Source organism: Ziziphus jujuba, chromosome 12, assembly GCF_031755915.1.
Source record: "Ziziphus jujuba cultivar Dongzao chromosome 12, ASM3175591v1".
In the NCBI taxonomy this organism is placed as follows: Eukaryota; Viridiplantae; Streptophyta; class Magnoliopsida; order Rosales; family Rhamnaceae; genus Ziziphus; species Ziziphus jujuba.
Window position 1 is genome coordinate 19,201,704 of NC_083390.1, and position 19,715 is coordinate 19,221,418.

The window sequence follows — 19,715 nt, forward strand, 5'->3', positions numbered from 1 at the left end:
TATTTTCTTTGCAAATCTCCTAACCATATGGCACGCAACCATTCTCTAAAATCTGCCTTAAGCTTGAAGTGGATTTTATGACATAACTTTAAGATGGAATATTTTTGTTATTGAAATATTAATCGAGTAACTAACCTGATGTAATAGCATAAATGTACGGACAAATTTTGAAACTCAAACAAAAGAGAGAAATAAAATTTAGATCCAAATGACACTACTTTCTTGTCTGCTACATTAGATTAATATTATTATTTTTAATCCATGCCAGCTTCTTTTCCCTATTAATAGCACAAGTTTTATCCGTACAATTATTCGATCTTAATAAAATTTATAAATTGATATTTCAATATCCTTCCTGCAATTTTAATAACATAGATTTTGTCCGCTGATTTTTTTGGATACTTGTTTATACTTCCTTTTAATCCTAACCATTCATTTCATTTCAATCTCAACCATTTCTTTCAAATCTAATCTAATTTAATAGCGTAAATTAGTATCTCATCATTTAAATGCACATTATTATACTCACATGATGACTAAAATCTTAATTCATGTGAAATACACATGAGTTTTAACTTTTCTTTCTGACTTATGCGTTTAGCATCCAAGAGAATCATGTGGGCAAAGCAGCCATAATAGTTCCATGAAGGATAAAGAAAAAGATCTTTGTATGAATATAAAGCCATCTCCAGTGAATAAAATCCTTAATAATTCTTTTTTTTTTTTTTTTTTTTGGGTCATCAAAATCCCTTCAATATTTGAACAACAAGAAGTTTTAATTTATTTCTTCTTTTTCAAAAATTAAGGTTTAAATCGGCTTTTCATTGCTATCAGTTCAACAAAAGCTTCGAAAGTTAAGGCCTTCTCCCTTTTCTTACGTTGTTTTTTGTTGACGGGTTTAGAAATGTATTAGTGTGTAGTTATTTCTAACGTGGCATTTGTTAGTTAGTATATTGTTAGTTTTGTTTTTAACAGTTGTAATATTTGTTTTTAGTCCAGGTTAGCAAGTTAGTTGAGTGAGAGTTTTCTTTTGTATAAATAATATTTTCGTGTAACTGAAATGTGTAAGAAATACAATAACATAATTCCAAAAAGCTTGTCTTCTTTCTTTCTTTTCTCTCTGTCATGTTCTTTCTTTTTCTCTTATTTTCTTTCTGTCCAAACACAATCTTATCATGGTATCAGAGCGATATTGACGGTCCGATAAATTGAAAAAAGAAAATCCATGAGTTTCGAACGTGATGAATTCATTCGCGAGCTTGATTTCAGACAAAAATGAAGCTTCTCTGATTACTGTATCTTCATTCTCCAGTAGTATATTGAAGCTTAATAATGAAAATTTCTTAGTATGGAAGTCTCAGGTTCTTCCTATTTTGCAAGGTCACAAGCTTGATAAGTTTGTGCTGATTGATGAGCCACAATTTATGCAGGAGTTTGTTTACCGTGATGCAGAGGTTAATGATCATAATCTATCTAGGTTTTCTCTTGAGTAGCAGTTATGGATTTTGCAAAATCAACTTTTGCTAGGCTGGTTAACTACTGCGATTGAGGTTGAAGAGCTTGCAGATCTTGTTGGATTGAAGACTTCAATGAGATTATGGGTCACGATTGAAGAAACCTACTCTTGTCATTCTGAGGTCTTCATGCTGCAACTCAGAAATGAATTACAGACAACAAAGAAAGGTTCAATAAAGATTGTTGACTATTGCAAAAAGATGAAGAAAATTGCTGACAAGATGTGTTCTGGTGGCTTTTCTGTTCCAGAGAAAGAACTTGTCATGTGTATTCTGAATGGTTTAGGGCCTGAATATGAGATAGTGCATGTGAACTACACCAGCAGACCTCCTTTACCTAGTCTTCAAGAGGTAAAGAATTATCTTTCTCACTATGAAACAACTATTGAACAGAATAATACTGTACCAATGGTTCATTATGCAAATCTTGTTTCTGCTTTCAATCATCAATTATCTCTCGGTTCAAATAATGCTCTACCCGCATCACCTCCTACGGTGAGTTCTGCTACTCATACTAGTTCATTTTCTAATACCTCAAATAATAAAACCTTTGGTACTGGAAGGTCTAGTTTTTATGAGAGGGGAGGTTTTGATGATTTTCGTGGTAGAGGTTTTTATGGAAGAACTAGAGGCAGAGGACGAGGTAATCGAAATTGGAAGCCTCAATGTCAAATCTGTTGGATTGTTGGTCATTTGGCTAGTGTTTGTTACTACAGAGATTCTAATTCTGGTAATCCAGTTTTTCAAGGGGTTCATGGACATAACTATGGTCTTTCTTCTCTTGGTTATAATGCTCAGTTTTCTCAACTAAGTGGTCCTACACTGTTTAATTCTCCTGTTTTTAATGGCTCTTCTTAGATCCCTCTTAATTGTGTGCATCCTGGTGTTTTCTCTCAAACTGCTTTTTCAACACCAAATTGTGGTTATTTTGGTGGAGGTGTACCTGTGAATATTGCTGGAAATATACCTGTGAATATTGCTGGTCATAATTCTTTAACTCCCTCTCAACAAATCAGTAATGGAGGGTTTTCTAGTGGACGTGGTCAACTTGTTACTTCTCAAAACTATAATAATTCAGTTGCTAAGTCTGGTAATGGAGGATTTTTAGGACAGGCATCCGCTAATGTTGCTACCACACCAGTTTTGGTGGGAGATCCAAATTGGTATTTGGATAGTGGTGCAACAAATCATGTTGTTGCTGATGGTGCAATCTTCTTCATCAGTTTGACTATACTGGAACTAACATGCTTCTTGTTGGGAATGGTCAAAGTCTTGACATAGCTAGTATAGGTAATACACTGATTTCTTCACTTAATTATCCCAACTATGTTTTGTTGCTGCAAAATGTTCTGGTTGTACCTAAAATTGCAAAAAATCTGTTAAGTGTATCACAGTTAATGTGTGACAACAATGTTGTGATTGAGTATGATTCTAATACCTACTTCATTAAGGACGAGCAGATGCGGCAGGTGGTGTTTCAAGGACTGCTTGAAGATGGACTCTCCAAGTTGCAAATTCCTTACAAGAAAACTCAGCTGGATGATGGTACTTTCTTGACATCGTTTTCGAAGAATATTCTTCAGAATACTTTTAATCACTCAGTCAGGAATGCAGCTATGTGTGCTTTGTCTGGTTCAGTTTCCTCTGTATAGAAGGATAGTAATTCATCTCTAGATACTGCAAGTTGTACTAAAAATAGTCATGCTAATGTTTTTACATTGTCTGGTGTTGATAAGGTGTCAAGTATCTTAGATTTCTCTAAATCTAGTCTGTTTTGTTCAACTAAGAAGACTGTTGATTTTGATATTTTACATCAACGTTTAAGCCATGCTCCAATGGCTGTTGTCACTGTACAAGCAAAATTTGATTCTTAATAAAAATGTAAGTTTCTGTGAAGCATGTCAATATGTAAAGACTCATCTTTGTCATTTTTCTGTGTCTGATTCAAAAGCTTTTGCTCCTTTAGAATTAATACATACTGATGTTTGGGGCCCTGCTGCAATAATTTCAAAGGAGGGTCATCGATATTATATACACTTCATTGATGATTATTCAAGGTTTACCTGGATTTATCCCATGACAGTTAAGTCTGAAGCTTTGTCTATTTTTAAATGACTTCATGTAATGGTTGAGAGGTTGTTTGATACCAAAATTAAGTTTGCTGTAGTAAGATTGGGGAGGAGAGTATAGGTCCTTTCTTCCTTATTTGAGCCAGGTTGGTATTAGTTTTCGGCATTCTTGTCCATATATGCATCAACAAAATGGATGAGCTTAGAGAAAACACATGCATATTGTTGAAGTAGGTCTGTGTTTTCTTTCTCAAGCTCATATGCCATTACTATACTGGTGGGAAGCTTTCAATACTGCTGTGTATGTGATTAATAGACTTCCTATAGTTGTTCTTGACTCTAAAAGTCCATATCAGTTGTTGTTCAAGAAACTTCCTGATTATGATTTTTTGAAAGACTTTGGGAGTGCATGTTATCCTTTTCTAAAGCCCTTTCATCGGTTAGAGTGAAGCTCAGAAGGGTTACAAATGTTTGGATAATACAGTATTGAATTACCATTTCATTTATTCCAAAAGTTTAAGCTGATGGAAGGTGGGCTTTCATTTCATTTATATTTTTCTCTAACACTCCCCCTCAAATGTAGGTCTGCCTTTTTTGAGCTTCTTTTTGGGTCTTTACATTTGTTTTTTTTTTTTTTTTTTTTTGCGCGGAGTTGTTGAGTTTTGAACCCATGACCTTTTGAATCTCTGGCTCTGATACCATATTGAAATACCACTTATTCCAAAAGCTTAAGCTGATGGAAAATGGGCTTTCATTTCATTTATATTTTTTTCTAACAAACAGGAAAAGTCTATATTGCTCGGAGTGTTATTTTTAATGAAAAGGATTTTCCTTTTTCTTCTGGCTTTTTGCAGTCTAAGGCAGTAGTACAGTCTTCAGTTCATAATTCTAAGTTTTCAACAACTCCATTGGTTCTTCTCAGATCAGTGCCGCACAATCTTGTTTCAAACTCTGTGTCATCTAATGAAAGTTCTTTACATAGTTGTTTTGATGATTCTCATAGCTTAAATACATAACATCATGTTGTTGCTACTGATACTTTCTCTCTAGCTTCTCTCCCTAAACAGAGTTCACCTATTTGTTCTACTGTACCTGTGAATACTGATTTGGCTATGGTTTTTGCAGCCTTGGATTCCAATCTATCTAATGTTGACACGATTACTAAACATTCTTATGCTTCAACTCATCCTATGCAAACACGCTCGAAAAGTGGTATTTTCAAACTTAAATTTTTTACTCTTACTCAAGAAGTTAATAGTCAAGTTGATGTTGAACCAGCCAATGTTCAAGATGCTTTAAAACATCCTAAGTGGAAAGCTGCTATGGATCATGAATTTGAAGCTCTTGTTAACAACAAAACATGGTCCCTGGTCCCTTACAATCCTGACATGAACCTCGTTGGTCACAAATGGGTTTTTCGAATCAAAAGGATTGCTAATGGGACTATTCAAAGATACAAAGCCAGACTTGTTGCTAAGGGCTTTCTTCAACAACCAGGTTTTGATTTTAATGAAACTTTCAGTCCTGTTATTAAGCCAACAACTATTAGGTTGGTTCTTAGTATTGTTATATCATTAGCATGGGCTGTGAAACAATGAGACTTTAATAATGCCTTTCTAAATGGCAATTTACATGAAACAGTTTATCTTACTCAACCTCAAGGATATGAAGATAGCCAGTTTCCAACTTATGTTTGTAAACTTCATAAGGCATTGTATGGTTTTAAACAAACTCCCCAAGCTTGGTATGACAAATTGAAAGGAGCTCTACTTAGTAAATGGTTTATTAACACAGTTTCTGATTCCTCATTGTTTGTCTTAAAGACTAAATCTGCCTATACTTTAGTTTTGGTGTATGTAGATGATATTCTTGTAACTGGATCTGACCGTGGTGTCATCAAGAGTTTGATTTCAGATCTGAATTCTCAATTTTCATTGAAAGATTTAGGAGATTTGAGTTTCATTCTTGGTATTGAAGCAAAACAAAGTAGTAAGGGAATGTTTCTCACACAGACCAAGTATATACTTGATTTCCTTAAGAAAACCAGCATGGATGGAGATAGGCCCTCACCTTCCCCTATGGTGTTGAGTAAACCTTTGTCTTTAACATAGGGTGATATTTTGTCAACTCCTAACTTGTATCGAAGCACCATTGGTGCTCTTCAATATCTTACTCTAACTAGACCAGATATCAGCTTTACAGTAAACAAACTCAGTTAGTGTGTTCAAGCTCCAACCACTCAGCATTAGGAAGCTTGCAAATGTTTGTTGAGGTTTTTGAAAAGTACAGCAACACACGGTTTGTTCATTAAGTCAACTATGAAACTTGCACTTCATGGTTTTTCAGATTCTGATTGGGCTAGTGATCGAACAGACAGAAGGTCTACAAGTGGTTATGGAATCTTTCTGGGTTCAAATCTTGTTTCTTGGAGGTTCAAAAAGCAGCCTATTGTCGCTCATTCAAGTACTGAAGCTGAGTACAGGGCCTTAGCTCACATTACTTCTGAGTTATGTTGGTTACAAAGTTTACTCAAGGAGTTTCAAATTCAGTTGCCTAAACCTATAATTTGGACTGATAGTCTTAATACAGCTGCTTTAGCTGAAAATCCAATGTTGCATCAGAGGAGTAAGCATATTGAAATAGATATGCATTTTGTTCGAGATAAAGTACTGGAAAAATCAATTGAAGTTTGGTATGTGCCAACTAAAGAACAGATAGCTGATGTGTTCACTAAAGCCTTGGGAACTTCTAGATTTCTTTATTTGAAGTCCAAGTTAGGAGTTGTTAGTGCTGCATAAGTGAAGTATTCAAGGGGAATTATTTCTTTTCTTCTAGTTGTGCTGAATAACTGAAGCATTCATGGAGGAACTTTTGGCTTTTTTTGCTGGTTTTAATTCATCTAGCTGAATAACTAAAGCATTCAAGCATTCACTTCTTCTTGTTTTCTCTCTGTCTGTTACTGTTTTGTCCATTCATCTGGCTACTACTGCCTTGATTCTCAGATGTTTCTTGCTCTTCAGCTAATTAGTTCAGTGGTTTTAAGCTGGTTTGCTTTGCTGGTGTCCTATCTTCAAACTTATATTTTGCTTTATCTTAGCTTTAACAAAATAAGAGTTTGAGGGGGAATGTTGACGAGTTTAGAAATGTATTAGTGTGTAGTTATTTCTGACGTGGCATTTGTTAGTTCGTATATTGTTAGTTTTGTTTTTAATAGTCGTAATATTTGTTTTTAATCCAGGTCAGCAAGTTAGTTGAGTGAGAGTTTCCTTTTGTATAAATAATATTTTTGTGTAACTGAAATGTGTGAGAAATACAATAACAGAATTCCAGAAAGCTTGTCTTCTTTCTTTCTTTTCTTTCTGTCATTTTTTTCTCTTATTTTCTTTCTGTCCAGACACAATCTTATCATTTTTTTTGTTCTTCCAATTTGAACTCAAATGAATGCTTTAAATGACTATGGTATGTAAAACTCAAAATAATACACCATATTTAGAACGAAATAGGATAATTTGGTGCTGTACGGCGGTGTCACATCACAAATTGTTCTCTTGGGTATGAGATTCAACTCTAAGCTTGTATCAACTGCCTTGCCAATCCCAAAGTTTTGTAGATCTTGTAGAAAGGATACAGATCCTTGTCATATACAAGTTTTTACTGTTGTTATTTTTCTATTTATTATTTTGTTTCTTTTTCTTTTTATGAATGCAATATCATGCATATGTCAGCCTTTTATGCGGGTTTACATAATTTTGTTTTGCTTAGCTTATAAAGTATAAAAACCCACATTTTGTACACCTCATGTCAAGTTTTTTGTGATTTCAAGGGTTTCAATTTGTAAAAAATAAAAGTAAAATTTTTTATAAGTCTAATGATTAAGATAAAAAAAAAATTATATTGTTTGTAGTTTTATTTTTAATATTAGTACTCAATTTGAATTTGTATTATATTTGAATAAAATAAATAAATAAGCCCAAAAGCAAACAAGTTTCATCTATTTAATCCTCATGTGTCCAATCACTCCCTCACATTAAGCTCTAAGCGCCCAAAATCCAATCCCCACCGTTGTACTAGTTATAGCCCATATATATACCCCTTTGCACTAAGCATTATATATGAAATTTGGGGTTCCATTGTAATAGGTTAATTTTGTTAATTTAATCAGCATGGGATTATCCTTATATTAAGGTATTAAAGAACAAACAGCCATTGACTGCACTTGGAAACATGATGGCCTAATTTATACTTCACCATACCGTATTATACAAGTTTTCTTGCAATTCTTTTTCATCTGCAATTATCTATCATAAAATAAACAGATACTAAATAAAATTCACCCAAAAAACACGTGGTACGCATTGTACTGGGCTTGCCGATGAGCTTATTGGGCCTTTTTGTGAGCCTTTTTTAACTGGCGTAACCCATATGTAAAAGGTCGATGGGAAATTTGGTCCAATACCTTTTTTTAAAGGGCTATAAGGATATTTGCCCTTCTCATCTCAAATATTTTTGTTTTGCCCTTTAATTTTTCAATATTCCTAGATTACCCTTTTCAAATATAAAAGAAAAGAAAAAAAACTAATGAGACGTATTCCATTTTTTCTTTAACCTGGACGAAGCACGAAGAAAAGAGGAAGAGAAAGTGAGAGACAATCAGGTCGTTGCTAGTGATCGGAGGCAGAGAGAGGTTAGCACCATTTGAATCGAAGATGGAGAGAAGCCACCTCAAGTCGCCGATTGAGGATTTGAGAAGGTTCGTGCTTTTCGAAAATCGACAGTGGTTGTGTGGTGAAAACCGATGGAGAACACCGTTGTGCTTTCGTTTACGGACCAAAGTGAGGGCACGATCGAAATTCCAACACAAAAGAAGCATTTTGGGTGAGTTTTCATTTCATAAGAAAAAAAAAAAATACACATTATAACTTTTCGTTTCCCTTCCCATTTTTTGTCTTTCCTGTTATTTTTTTCTCTTTTGTTTCTGACATTTTGCCTGAACCATGGCAATTTCAAGATACATTGTTCCCGGGTATCTCCTATAATTACTCATCAATTTCTCACTTGAATCGGGTTTTGCTTCAAAAAATTTTCAAAACTCATGCAATTTTTTTTTTTTTTTGTTAGGGCATGGAAATAGGAGAAACTATGATTTGAAGCTTAGTCCAATGGGATTCCTTATAAAAGGAGGTTTGGTGAGCCTTCAAACGCTAACCTACAGTTCTGCTTCAAAAAATTTTCATACTAGGAGCACTTTGGCTGGTTTTATATAAATCATTTGTATTTAAAAGCTAGACATAATGTGGTATGCATATTTCATCTTAAACATAAATGCATATATCGCACTCAAGCATTACTATACATAATTTGAAAAGGAAAATTGATGACATTATTATGGTATGTGTTGCAGTGACAATAAAAAGGATAGCTTTATAAATTTTGGAGAGAGCAATAGGAGTTATTGTGAGAGAAAAGGAAGTTCATGCTTATTTTTACGATATTAAGACCAGTAATTATTTTCACCTAAAGATGACTACCTCAGCCAAAATAGTGTAGAATATATAGCTGGCAATAGCTGAATTTAGCGTAATCCTCTATAGAAAGTAGCCTTGTAATTACTAGATTGTGAGGGAGGAAAGGAGGAAGAACAATGGTACCTAGGTTTAATCTATCTTGTATACTTCCTTTAACAGACTCTGGACATTCAAAACCTTGTGCATACATACTGAATATTCTTCATCTTTCTGGTGTCAGGTCAGTCATCATCCAATGATTGTTGCTTGCCACTGTGAGGGTAAAGGATGAAAATTCTGGAGTGATAGCAATTTGAAGAGTAAATTTTAGGGTCACTCAATTCAACTTGATCATGTTGTTCTTTTAACGGTGGAATTTGACGACAGAGAAATTTTTCAATGGAGTAAGGTAATGACTATGATTCGACTAATATTCCTTTTTTTTTTTGGTTAAAAATAAATATTTTTTATATTATTTATTCTTTGTTGTGTTTCTATTCTTTTTTCTGCCAGGTTACAACATTAATTAACAACCTTATATTGGGAAACCTTATATTGGGAAAGCTCTATTGTGACCACAGTGGTACAATGCATATACAGGGGAATCATAACTATTCTTGCAAGTTGAAATTCAAGGAGCAATCTATCATTGACCAAAATCCTCACCAGGTATTCTTTCTTTATCTTTTAATTTTCAAATGCTTTACTTGCATATAGTTTTATATGGATATTTGGAGGTCTTCTTGGATGACTGAAAAAAAGCATGACAATTTTTTTCTCTAGGAACGTAATTTGGCATAACTTCTTCAATTGTTTGGTTTGTTTCTTTGTGGAATGAGATATAATTATGTTGTTTAATAAATTTAATTTAATGTGACTGAAATTATACTAGGTGGAGGCTATCAAATTATTGAAATCTCTCTCCATATTTATTGACAAAGGATTTATTTTATTTTATTTTATTTTTTTGAAAGCCTAATATATAATAAAGTCTGGACAGCCTATAATCCCATTATATTGGATATATAATTCCTTTAGTTTTTGAATATGATGATACCAACTTCGAATCCTCCAAAGGGGTTGGAGTTGATAGCAATAGAAATTTTTATTAGTTAATCCTTTATGGGAGTTGAAGTTGTCTGCAAGAACAATATGTATGGATTATGAGAGGCGGAGCATGAATCATTTTCTTACCCCTTTGGTTTTATTTTGCTTCTAGAAGAAAGCCGTTTTTTTAAAAAAAAAAAAAATACATCAAACCAAAGGATTCTATTTTTGGGTGAACAGAATGGATTGAGGGTATAGATTCTGTTAATAAGTACTATAATATTGTTAACAAGCTTAAGGATTGTTCTTTTAAAATTATTGCTGTTTTCTTTTTCGGTCAGGTACATGGTTTAGTTCAAGATAGAAATGGAAAAACGATAGCAATACTATTTGGAAAATGGGATGAGAGCATGCATTATGTGGATGGAAATTGGTCTGGGAAGGGAAAAGGATTGGAGTCTTGACCTGATGCCCAATTGCTTTGGAAGAGGAGCAAGCCACCCCAGTTTCCTACAAGATATAACTTGCCATGCTTTGCCATCACCATGAATGAACTCACCCTTGGATTAAAGGTAGTTTCGATGACTTCATTACTATTACTTAATGCCCTGGTTTGAAACATTGCACTGGAACATTTTTTCTTTCTTTTTTTCTTTTTCCCAATTGCATTTTTAGCATGGACATGAATTGATGACAAGAGATTTTAGAACATGCAAACAAAATAAAATCACTCAAGTGCTTTTAATTTTACTATTGTGTGAGTGGATGAGGACTTCTTAATCTTGATTTTAGTTGCAGGAAAAGTTGTCCCCTATAGATTTAAGGCTCAGGCCTGATCAAAGGTATCTAGACATTGATTGCTACAACTTTTTATCCCTAGCCACATGTAACATACATTTAAGTAACCGTTGTTGTTAAATTATTCATTTAAGTTATAATTTCCTAAAGCTTGTATCTCGAGGTACATAACAACATGTCGATTATAATGTTTTCTTTGCAGCTTGAGAGTCAGTTGGCTTCTAGGAAACCAGAAATACTACTTCGGCTGGGGAAACCAGAAAAGCATATGTGGATGCAAAGAGGCTGGGGACTTTCTACAAAGAGTTCTTATGGAGAAATACTACTTCGGCTGACATATAAAGCATATGTTAAGGATGAAGAAGATGATAAAGCTGAGGCACAATCCACTGACATTGATGCTTTGGATTGTGAAAGAAGAAACAGAGTATTATAAAGAAGCAGATAATGAGTCATTCATGGATGCCTTAGCTGCTTTAATTACGAGTGAAGAATTTCAAGGAATAGTAGCATCAGAAACCGGAACTACCAAAATATTGAATAATGCTTCAAGGGTAGAATCAAAAATATCAAGATCGCTTGGTCTTAATGATGAATCCGCACCCCAAGATTCAAACAATAGTTCAGAACGTTTCCAAGGTAATTCTCTGACATTACTTTCAGTTAAATGCTAGTTTGTAAGTTCATTTTTTGTTTTTTGTTTTTTTGTTTTTTTAGGTTGTTATGCAACATCTAACATTTGATTGAAATACTAGTTGGGATGTATTGTGGTCTAAATATTTCCTGACAGAGGAATGTAAAAGGACATAAACCGTATCAGACAACTTGTCAGTACACAGCTTGTGTATATTTCTATATGTCTGCATGCAATGCTCTGCTTGTGCAATTTCAATACACACTAATCAAATAATGATGCAATGATTGCAGGCAAACACTTAAACTAATAGAGGTGACTGCAAGCGATAAGCTGGAGAGTTTTCGTGCAGTAAAAAAGGTACTGTGAACTTCAAATGAAAATTCTATATGATAATAAGTGGTAATGGTTGAAAATTCTATATGATATCTATGAACTTCAAAAGAGGTATCTCTGACATTGTCATTTACGCACATGAGTGGTAATGGTTCTTAAGTTGTATTGCATGGGCACAACCTGATTCTAAATAAAGCATGGAAAATTTCACCATACAAAGATAAATAAAGTGTTTTCCAATTTCAAATGAACTTTGACATAGATATGCTAATTCCTAGTTTAGCAACCACTGTCAAAAGCTAGCATGACATTCTATGCATAACAAATTCCAATATATCAAGAGAAATAAAGGGTTTTCCATTTTTAAAATGAACTTTGACATGGATATGTTAATTCCTACTTTATCAACTACTTTTAAATGTTCTTGTTAAAAAGTGATATAGTTGAAAAAGCTATACTGCAGTAAGTGCTAATCTATTTAAAGCATGCTATAATGCAGTAAGTGCTAATCTATTGTATTTTTCCTTTTTATTATCATTATTATTATTATATTTTTTCAAGTCTAGCGAAGTAATTTTGTTTGCTTCATTTTGCAGGTCCTCAAGGGTCATATTGCACTTGGGAATGCTCAATTTCCTAATGGAACCAACGGTATTTTATTTTATTTTTTAAATTATGTATTTCATTTTAAGTGAAATGTATTGACTATATTCTTGTAAGATTGTGTGATACGAAGGTACATGTTCATTTTCCAACAGGTCATGCCCTAGACATTCTTGCTTGAGTTCCATTGTAGAAAAATGGTCTTGATTATCGGCATGGTACAGGCCACGGAATTGGGTCTTACCTTAATGCTCATGAAGGCAAGTGTGTTTTACTACTTTCCTTTATTATTACTGGGTATGAGCTATTACCTCAATTGTTAGATTTGAACCTTTATACTTCTTTATAGATACTCTAGGAATTTAATTATTTTCTTTGAAACTTGTATACTAAATATTGTAACTAACCGTAGATATTTTGTTTGATTCCATCCAGGTATCAAATCGGTCTCTGTTATAGTGGAGGTGCCCCGTATGCTTTTAATGCTGTCACTAAAGTTTGGCATTATACCAATTGTGGTGCCAATTGGTGTTCGAGATTTTGACATTGATGGGGAACTTTGGGTTAAATTAGGATTGATACCAACAGAGCCTTTTGTAGGAGTTGTAATATTCTCTAGATTTTATTCATAAAACACTTGTACATTTTTCTCTTGCTAATTCAGATTTAGTTTTTAGTTTTTCTACATGATTCTTATGTCAAGATGAAGTGTAAGGACCCAATTTCATTATTAAATTCTCCATATTGTTTGAGATGTGGAAAAGCAAGAAATAAGAAGGATGATAATTTAAATAGATGGTAATTGAGTTCTCAAATATTGGCTCTCTAGTTTAGGACCATTTGAACTTGTTTGAATGGTATGCATTGAAATTTAGTTAGTTTTAAATTGGAGAATATTTCCAGTTTGAAAGTTTCTTCCAATCTCTTTTAAAATGCGGCTCCATGGTAATATGTTCAAAAGAGAGCAGTCAGGAGGGAATTAATTGTGCAGTTGTGGAAAATATTTAAATAAATGGATATGAAAGTATCGAATAAATGGAATCATCTTCCATTTCTCATCTACTCTCATTTCTCATTAACTGTCGAATAAAGTGTGAAAATATTTTGTATATTGTTGCATTTACCAGCAACTACAAATTGATTACAAATTAATTACCATATGTTTCATTAGTAATTACCAAAGGCCCTACAGTAATCAAATTTTTTTGCCAATTTAAGAACTTTTCCAGAACTTTTGGGGTTTTTTCTCTTTAGAATCATTGAAGAATATATATTTTGCATGTTGTTGCATTTAACACACATTAGGGAACTTGTGGGGGCCAAAAAATTGATAAAATGTGATCACCATAGGGGTTTCGGTAATTATCGATGAAACCTACGGTAATTTTTCAAGCAAGAACAAATCGATTACCGTAGGTTTCATCGGTAATTACCGAAGACCCTATGGTAATCAAATTTTTATGCCAATTTGAGAACTTCTTCAGAACTTTTGCGATTGTTTCTTCTTAGGATCATTGAAGAAAATATATTTTGCATGTTGTTGCATTTAACACACATTAGGGGACTTGTGGAGGCAAAAAAATTGGTAAAATGTGATAACCATAGGGATTTCGGTAATTATCAATGAAACCTACGGTAATTTTTCCAGCAACTACAAATTGATTATCGTAGGTTTCATCGGTAATTACCGAAGGGCCTACGGTAATCAAATTTTTGTGCCCATTTGAGAACTTTTTCAGAACTTTTGGGGGTTTTTTTCTTTAGGATCATTGAAGAAAGTATATTTTATATGTTGTTGCATTTAACACACATTAGGAGATTTGTGGGTGCCAAAAAATTGGTAAAATGTGATTACCGCAGGGGTTTCGGTAATTACCGATGAAACCAACGCTAATTTTTCCAGTAAGGACAAATTGATTACCGTAGGTTGCATTGGTAATTACCGAAGACCCTACGGTAATAAATATTTTTTGGCAATTTGAGAACTTTTTCAGAATTTTTGGAATTTTTTCTCCTTAGGATCATTGAAGAATGTATATTCTGCATGTTGGTGCATTTAACACACATTAGGGGACTTGTGGAGGCCAAAAAATTGGTAAAATGTGATAACCATAGGGGTTTCGGTAATTACCGATGAAACCTATGGTAATTTTTCTAGCAACTACAAATTGATCGTCGTAGGTTTCATCGATAATTACCGAATGCCCTATGGTAATCAAATTTTTGTGCCCATTTAAGAACTTTTGGGATTTTTTCTTTTTAGGATCATTGAAGAAAATATATTTTGCATGTTGTTGCATTTAATACGCATTAGGGGACTTGTGGGCGCTAAAAAATTGGTAAAATGTGATTACCACAGGAGTTTTGGTAAATACCGATGAAACCTACGTTAATTTTTCCAGTAAGGACAAATTGATTACCGTAGGTTGCATCAGTAATTACCGAAGATCCTACGGTAATAAATTTGTTTTGGCAATTTGAGAACTTTTTCCGAATTTTTGGGATTTTTTCTCCTTAAGATCATTAAAGAATGTATATTTTGCATGTTGTTGCATTTAACACACATTAGGAGACTTGTGGGGGCCAAAAAATTGATAAAATGTGATTACCAAAGGGGTTTCGATAATTACCGATGAAACCTACGGTAATTTTTCCAGCAAGGACAAATTGATTACCGTAGGTTTCATCAGTAATTACCGAAGGTCCTATGGTAATCAAATTTTTTTGCCAATTTGATAACGTTTTCAGAACTTTTGGTGATTCTATTCAAGGCTTTGCCAGCCTCTTTAACGATGATTTTCCAAAAGAAACCTTGGCGAGCAACGTCAGAAACTTAAAAACACCCACAAATCCTAGTAGAACCGGAACAAAACTGACAGGACCCGCCCCGGGAACCCTCCCAGGACCTCCCGGGTGATCCCGCCTAGGGAAGTCCCACTGGATAATCTTAGAAAATATCCAATGCAACCTCACCTTAAGACGTAGATAATCAAACACTAGCATTAACGTTAATACCTCAATATATATATATATATAAATAAGTCCACAACCGGCCTACTGTACTATAGGCCATAACTACACAGGTCCCAGGATCGAAACCTGGCTCTGATACCAATTGTGAGATTCCACATCGATTGGAAAGGGGAATGAAGCATGCCTTAAAAAAGGGTGTGGATACCTTTCCCTTGCAACACGTTTTGACAAAACCGTGCGGGCTGGGCCCAAATCGGATAATATCACATGCGGGTGGACTGGGCTGTTACAGATGGTATCAGAGCCAGTACCCGGATTGGTGTGCCAACGAGGACGCTGGGTCCCCAGGGGGGAGGATTGTGAGATCCCACGTCAGTTGGAAAGGGGAACGAAGCATGCTTTAAAAGAGGGTGTGGATACCTTTCCTTTGCGACGCGTTTTGACAAAACTGTGCGGGCTGGGCCCAAAGCGGACAATATCGTATGCGGATGGACTGGGCTGTTACAAAACCACCATTTGCTAAAGACCCAGATTCTTCCGATCCACCATTCAAGTATTTTTGAAGCAGCAGAGAAGAAACAACCACAAGTGAGAAGGTAAAAGCATTTCGATACTTGTAGAAATAAAGGCGGGATTGAAGATGGGCATCGTCGAGCATTAGCCTGAAGATCTGAGCATTGTTTTCTTCGAACTCAAACTTGTTATCTTTAGATTTGGTCCTCTTTCTAATCTCAGCATTGGTTTTTGATGAGAACCCAAGAAGCCAAATCGGAGGAGCCACAAAAGGTTTCCTTATATTAAATCTAAAATAAAGGACATACAAGTCTTTTAAAAATTTTTTAAAGATGTAATGGATATTAAAGGACAAAAAAAAAAGTTGACCAATGAAGGAGTATATATATCATAGCCCTTCTAAAAGGGACATTGGGCCAAAGTCCCCAAGGTCGATATGAAATTGATCTGTATAGGTTTTGGTTAGAGCTTTGCAACTTGTAAAACACATTATACGCATTGTACTGGGTTTGCTGATGAGCCTATTGGGCCTATTTGTGAGCTTTTTTTAACTGGCGTAACACAAATGTAAAAGGTTGATATGAAATTGATCTGTGTAGGCTTTGGTTAGAGCTCTGCAACCACTTACAAGTATGGTAATCTCCGCTTATCTATGAAATTGATCGGTTCAAGTTAGAGCTTTGATTTGTTCCTTATATGGCTTTGATAGTTAATCTATGCAAGCTAGTTAGATATGAGGCTAGGAAGGATAAATAATGTCAAACTCTGGTTTTTAGAATTAGAATCACTAACTTAGTTTATCAAAATTTAACTATCAACCAACGCTTAAAAAAAAAAAATGTTTCTTCTAATTTTTCAAGATCTAATTCTATTAGTTACTAATCAAAATTTAATATTTATTGTATTTTTATCTTCTACCAGCATTTGTTCCCTTTATTGTTGGTTTAATCTCTTTGTTTTGTGAAAAAAATTTCAGATTTGGTCATTTAAAAGTTTGAACAGATATTCAAGAAATATGTACAGAAAAAGTCCGAAGCATTGACATTGGATGAAGTGATGATTATGAAGATGATAAAATACAATAGCGAATCCAAGGATTATAGAGACTGGTGGTTTTTTTTTTTTTTTTTTTTAAATTTAATTTAATAATATGAACTTAATATTTATAAAATGCAAATTAAGGAGGCTTAAAAACGTCTAGGAGCCTATGTAGAATGGAAGATCCTGTATAATTTATCTTTAATTGTAAAAAGTAACACGAGTATGTATTAACGATGGAAGCTAGTACGAACATATGGCACAGGAAACATTAGCAGCTCATAATAAAAATTAATTCTCCATCCATCCAAACAAAATTGGAGTTTGCTTTTTTTTTTTTTTTTGGCTTTTAAGTTCATCTTTTTGTTGTTTTTGGGTTTTTATATTTGATATTCCTTTTAGTCCTAAGTAGAATAAATTGTAGTGAATAGAGAATATTAATAAGCTTTGGTTTTGATTTTAGCCTCTTTTGATTTTGGTGATGCAATTTCCTATAAAGAATAGCATAGTGTTGCTTCTGGTTTGGCCTATTACTACTGCATTTTCTGATGTTGGCTTTAAAAATTGTCATTTAAATTTGTTTTCTTTCATATTTTACAATAAACTCAAAACCTCCCTTCATAAGGAACGGTAATTATAAATGTTTGAAACAATCTGAGTTTCCATCCCCAAAGGTTAGTCCAATTGATAAGGGGAGAAGCCGATCCATTTTCTTGTCAACTAGGATTCAATTATCGTGAAGAGCAATATTGGATCCATTAGTTTGGTAAATACAACCTCAACTTCTTAAAATATATTATAAACCTTCCTTGCTCGTACAAAATGTATTATTTTATTTTTCTTATTATTATTAGTTTGAAAAGAAAAATGAACTTCATTAAGAAGAAATCGCACTACAAAGAAGAAGTATTATTTTACTTCTTTAAAAGGAAATGCTATAAGCTGGACAACTAGAGCAAAACCATTTTTTAATCTAATCCAGAAAGTTTCTTATTATTATTTTTAGTTTTTTAATTTAATCCTAGAAATTATTTGGTATGACAAATTAAATTATTTTTTATTTTAACTCCTTTATAACGAGAATAATTAGCGGGAATTTAATTTTTTTTTAGTAAAATAGAATGGTTTTGATTTTTACCTTCCTCTTCCTCTTCTCCTTTTTTTTTTCTTTATTCACACTCTCTCTCTTTCATTATTTTTCTCTCTTTTTTCATTCTTGTTTTCTTTCTTTTTTGTCACTCTCTCTCTCTCTTATTTTTTCCTCTCTCTTTTTTCTTTTCATTCTTTATTTTTTTTCATTTTTTTTGCTCTCTTTATTTTTTTTCCATCTCTCTCTCTCTCGCTCTCTCTCTCTCTCTTCTATATATACATATGTTTTTATAATTCTAGTAGGGAGAAATACAATCTAACGACCAACCTTAAAGAAAGGTTTGACAATGTTGATCCAATGGTGCTGTAGTAGTCATGAGTTGTAATAGTACTACTCTTGAGATTAATATTTCCATATCAGCTTCTCTTAACCAAATTTTCGCCGATTGTAAGTGCCATATTATTCTTCATCATCCCAGGATGCTATCTACAACATATATAATATTGGAACAATATTATTGAAATAATGCAGAAAAATAAAAACAACTTTAAGATAAGAAAAAAATGAAGAGAAAATTATTGCAAATATTTAAAGATTAGGAATGAACTAAAAGCTTAAAGCAAACATTAATGAGCAAAACTTTACCAAAGATTAACAATCTTTGAACTAATAATTTTGAATAAGTTGAAAAACAGAAAGTAATAAAATTCACTAAAATAGCAAATTAAAGATTAATGAACCATGCACACTGCACACCTAAAGAGAGAACAATGAACCATGGATTAAAAAATTGAAAAGAAAAAAAAAGAAGAAAATTTCACTGAAACTTTCATATTTTTGAAAGGAGGGTAAGAAATTTTGGTTATAAATAAAAATGGATAAATTTAAAAAATTTCTGTTGAAACTTATGCTATTTTCACAAAATTTTCGTTAACATTTTTGTAAAATATCTACATCAATTTTTTTATAATTTTTTAAAATTTCAAAATTTTCTATTGTATTTTCACCTAAATTTAATTTTTTAAAATATCAAAAAATTGATAAATATTATTAATTTTTAAATGTCTACCTATCCATTATTTTTTTTATAATAAATTTAATATTTCTATAAATATTATAAAGTAGATATAAGTTATAATATATACAAAAATATAAATATGTATATGAAATAAATGATAAATATTACATTATAAATATTATAATGTAGACAAAAATACAAATACTATAATTATTAATTTATATGGTTAACATATTAATAATTACATGTAAAATTATCTAAATATAAACTTTAATAATTATTTTTTATATTCCATCTTCAAACGAGGATAAAATGTCAATAAGTTAACATAATTAATGGTGGTAATCCCAACCTTTTTTATGCCCTTTAAAATTTGTTAATCTAATCAACGTGGGAATAACCCCACACTAAGCGTACAAAAGAACAAGCACCCGTTCATCCACTCCAAAAAAAATTTATACTTTACCAGACTGTATTATATAAATTTTTCCTCCATTTTTTTTCCCCTTCAATTATTTATTACAAAATAAACAAATAGGAAATAAAATCCATCAAAAAACTAAAATAAAAATGGGTTG

The 19,715-nt window shown here is 33.0% G+C and overlaps 1 long non-coding RNA gene across 3 annotated transcripts; it reads left to right on the forward strand.

Moving 5' to 3' along the window:
* The first annotated feature begins 9,629 nt into the window (after nt 1-9,629).
* LOC132800296 (uncharacterized) lies at nt 9,630-12,756 on the forward strand. Of its 3 annotated transcripts, XR_009635301.1 has the most exons (6): nt 9,630-9,756; nt 10,476-10,706; nt 10,927-10,976; nt 11,135-11,926; nt 12,499-12,553; nt 12,661-12,756. It is a non-coding gene; the product is annotated as an uncharacterized LOC132800296 (long non-coding RNA). The 3 variants fall into 3 exon arrangements; XR_009635300.1 differs by having other exon boundaries at nt 12,499-12,686; XR_009635299.1 differs by lacking the exons at nt 11,135-11,926; nt 12,499-12,553; nt 12,661-12,756 and having other exon boundaries at nt 10,927-11,038.
* Nucleotides 12,757-19,715: the final 6,959 nt, after the last annotated feature.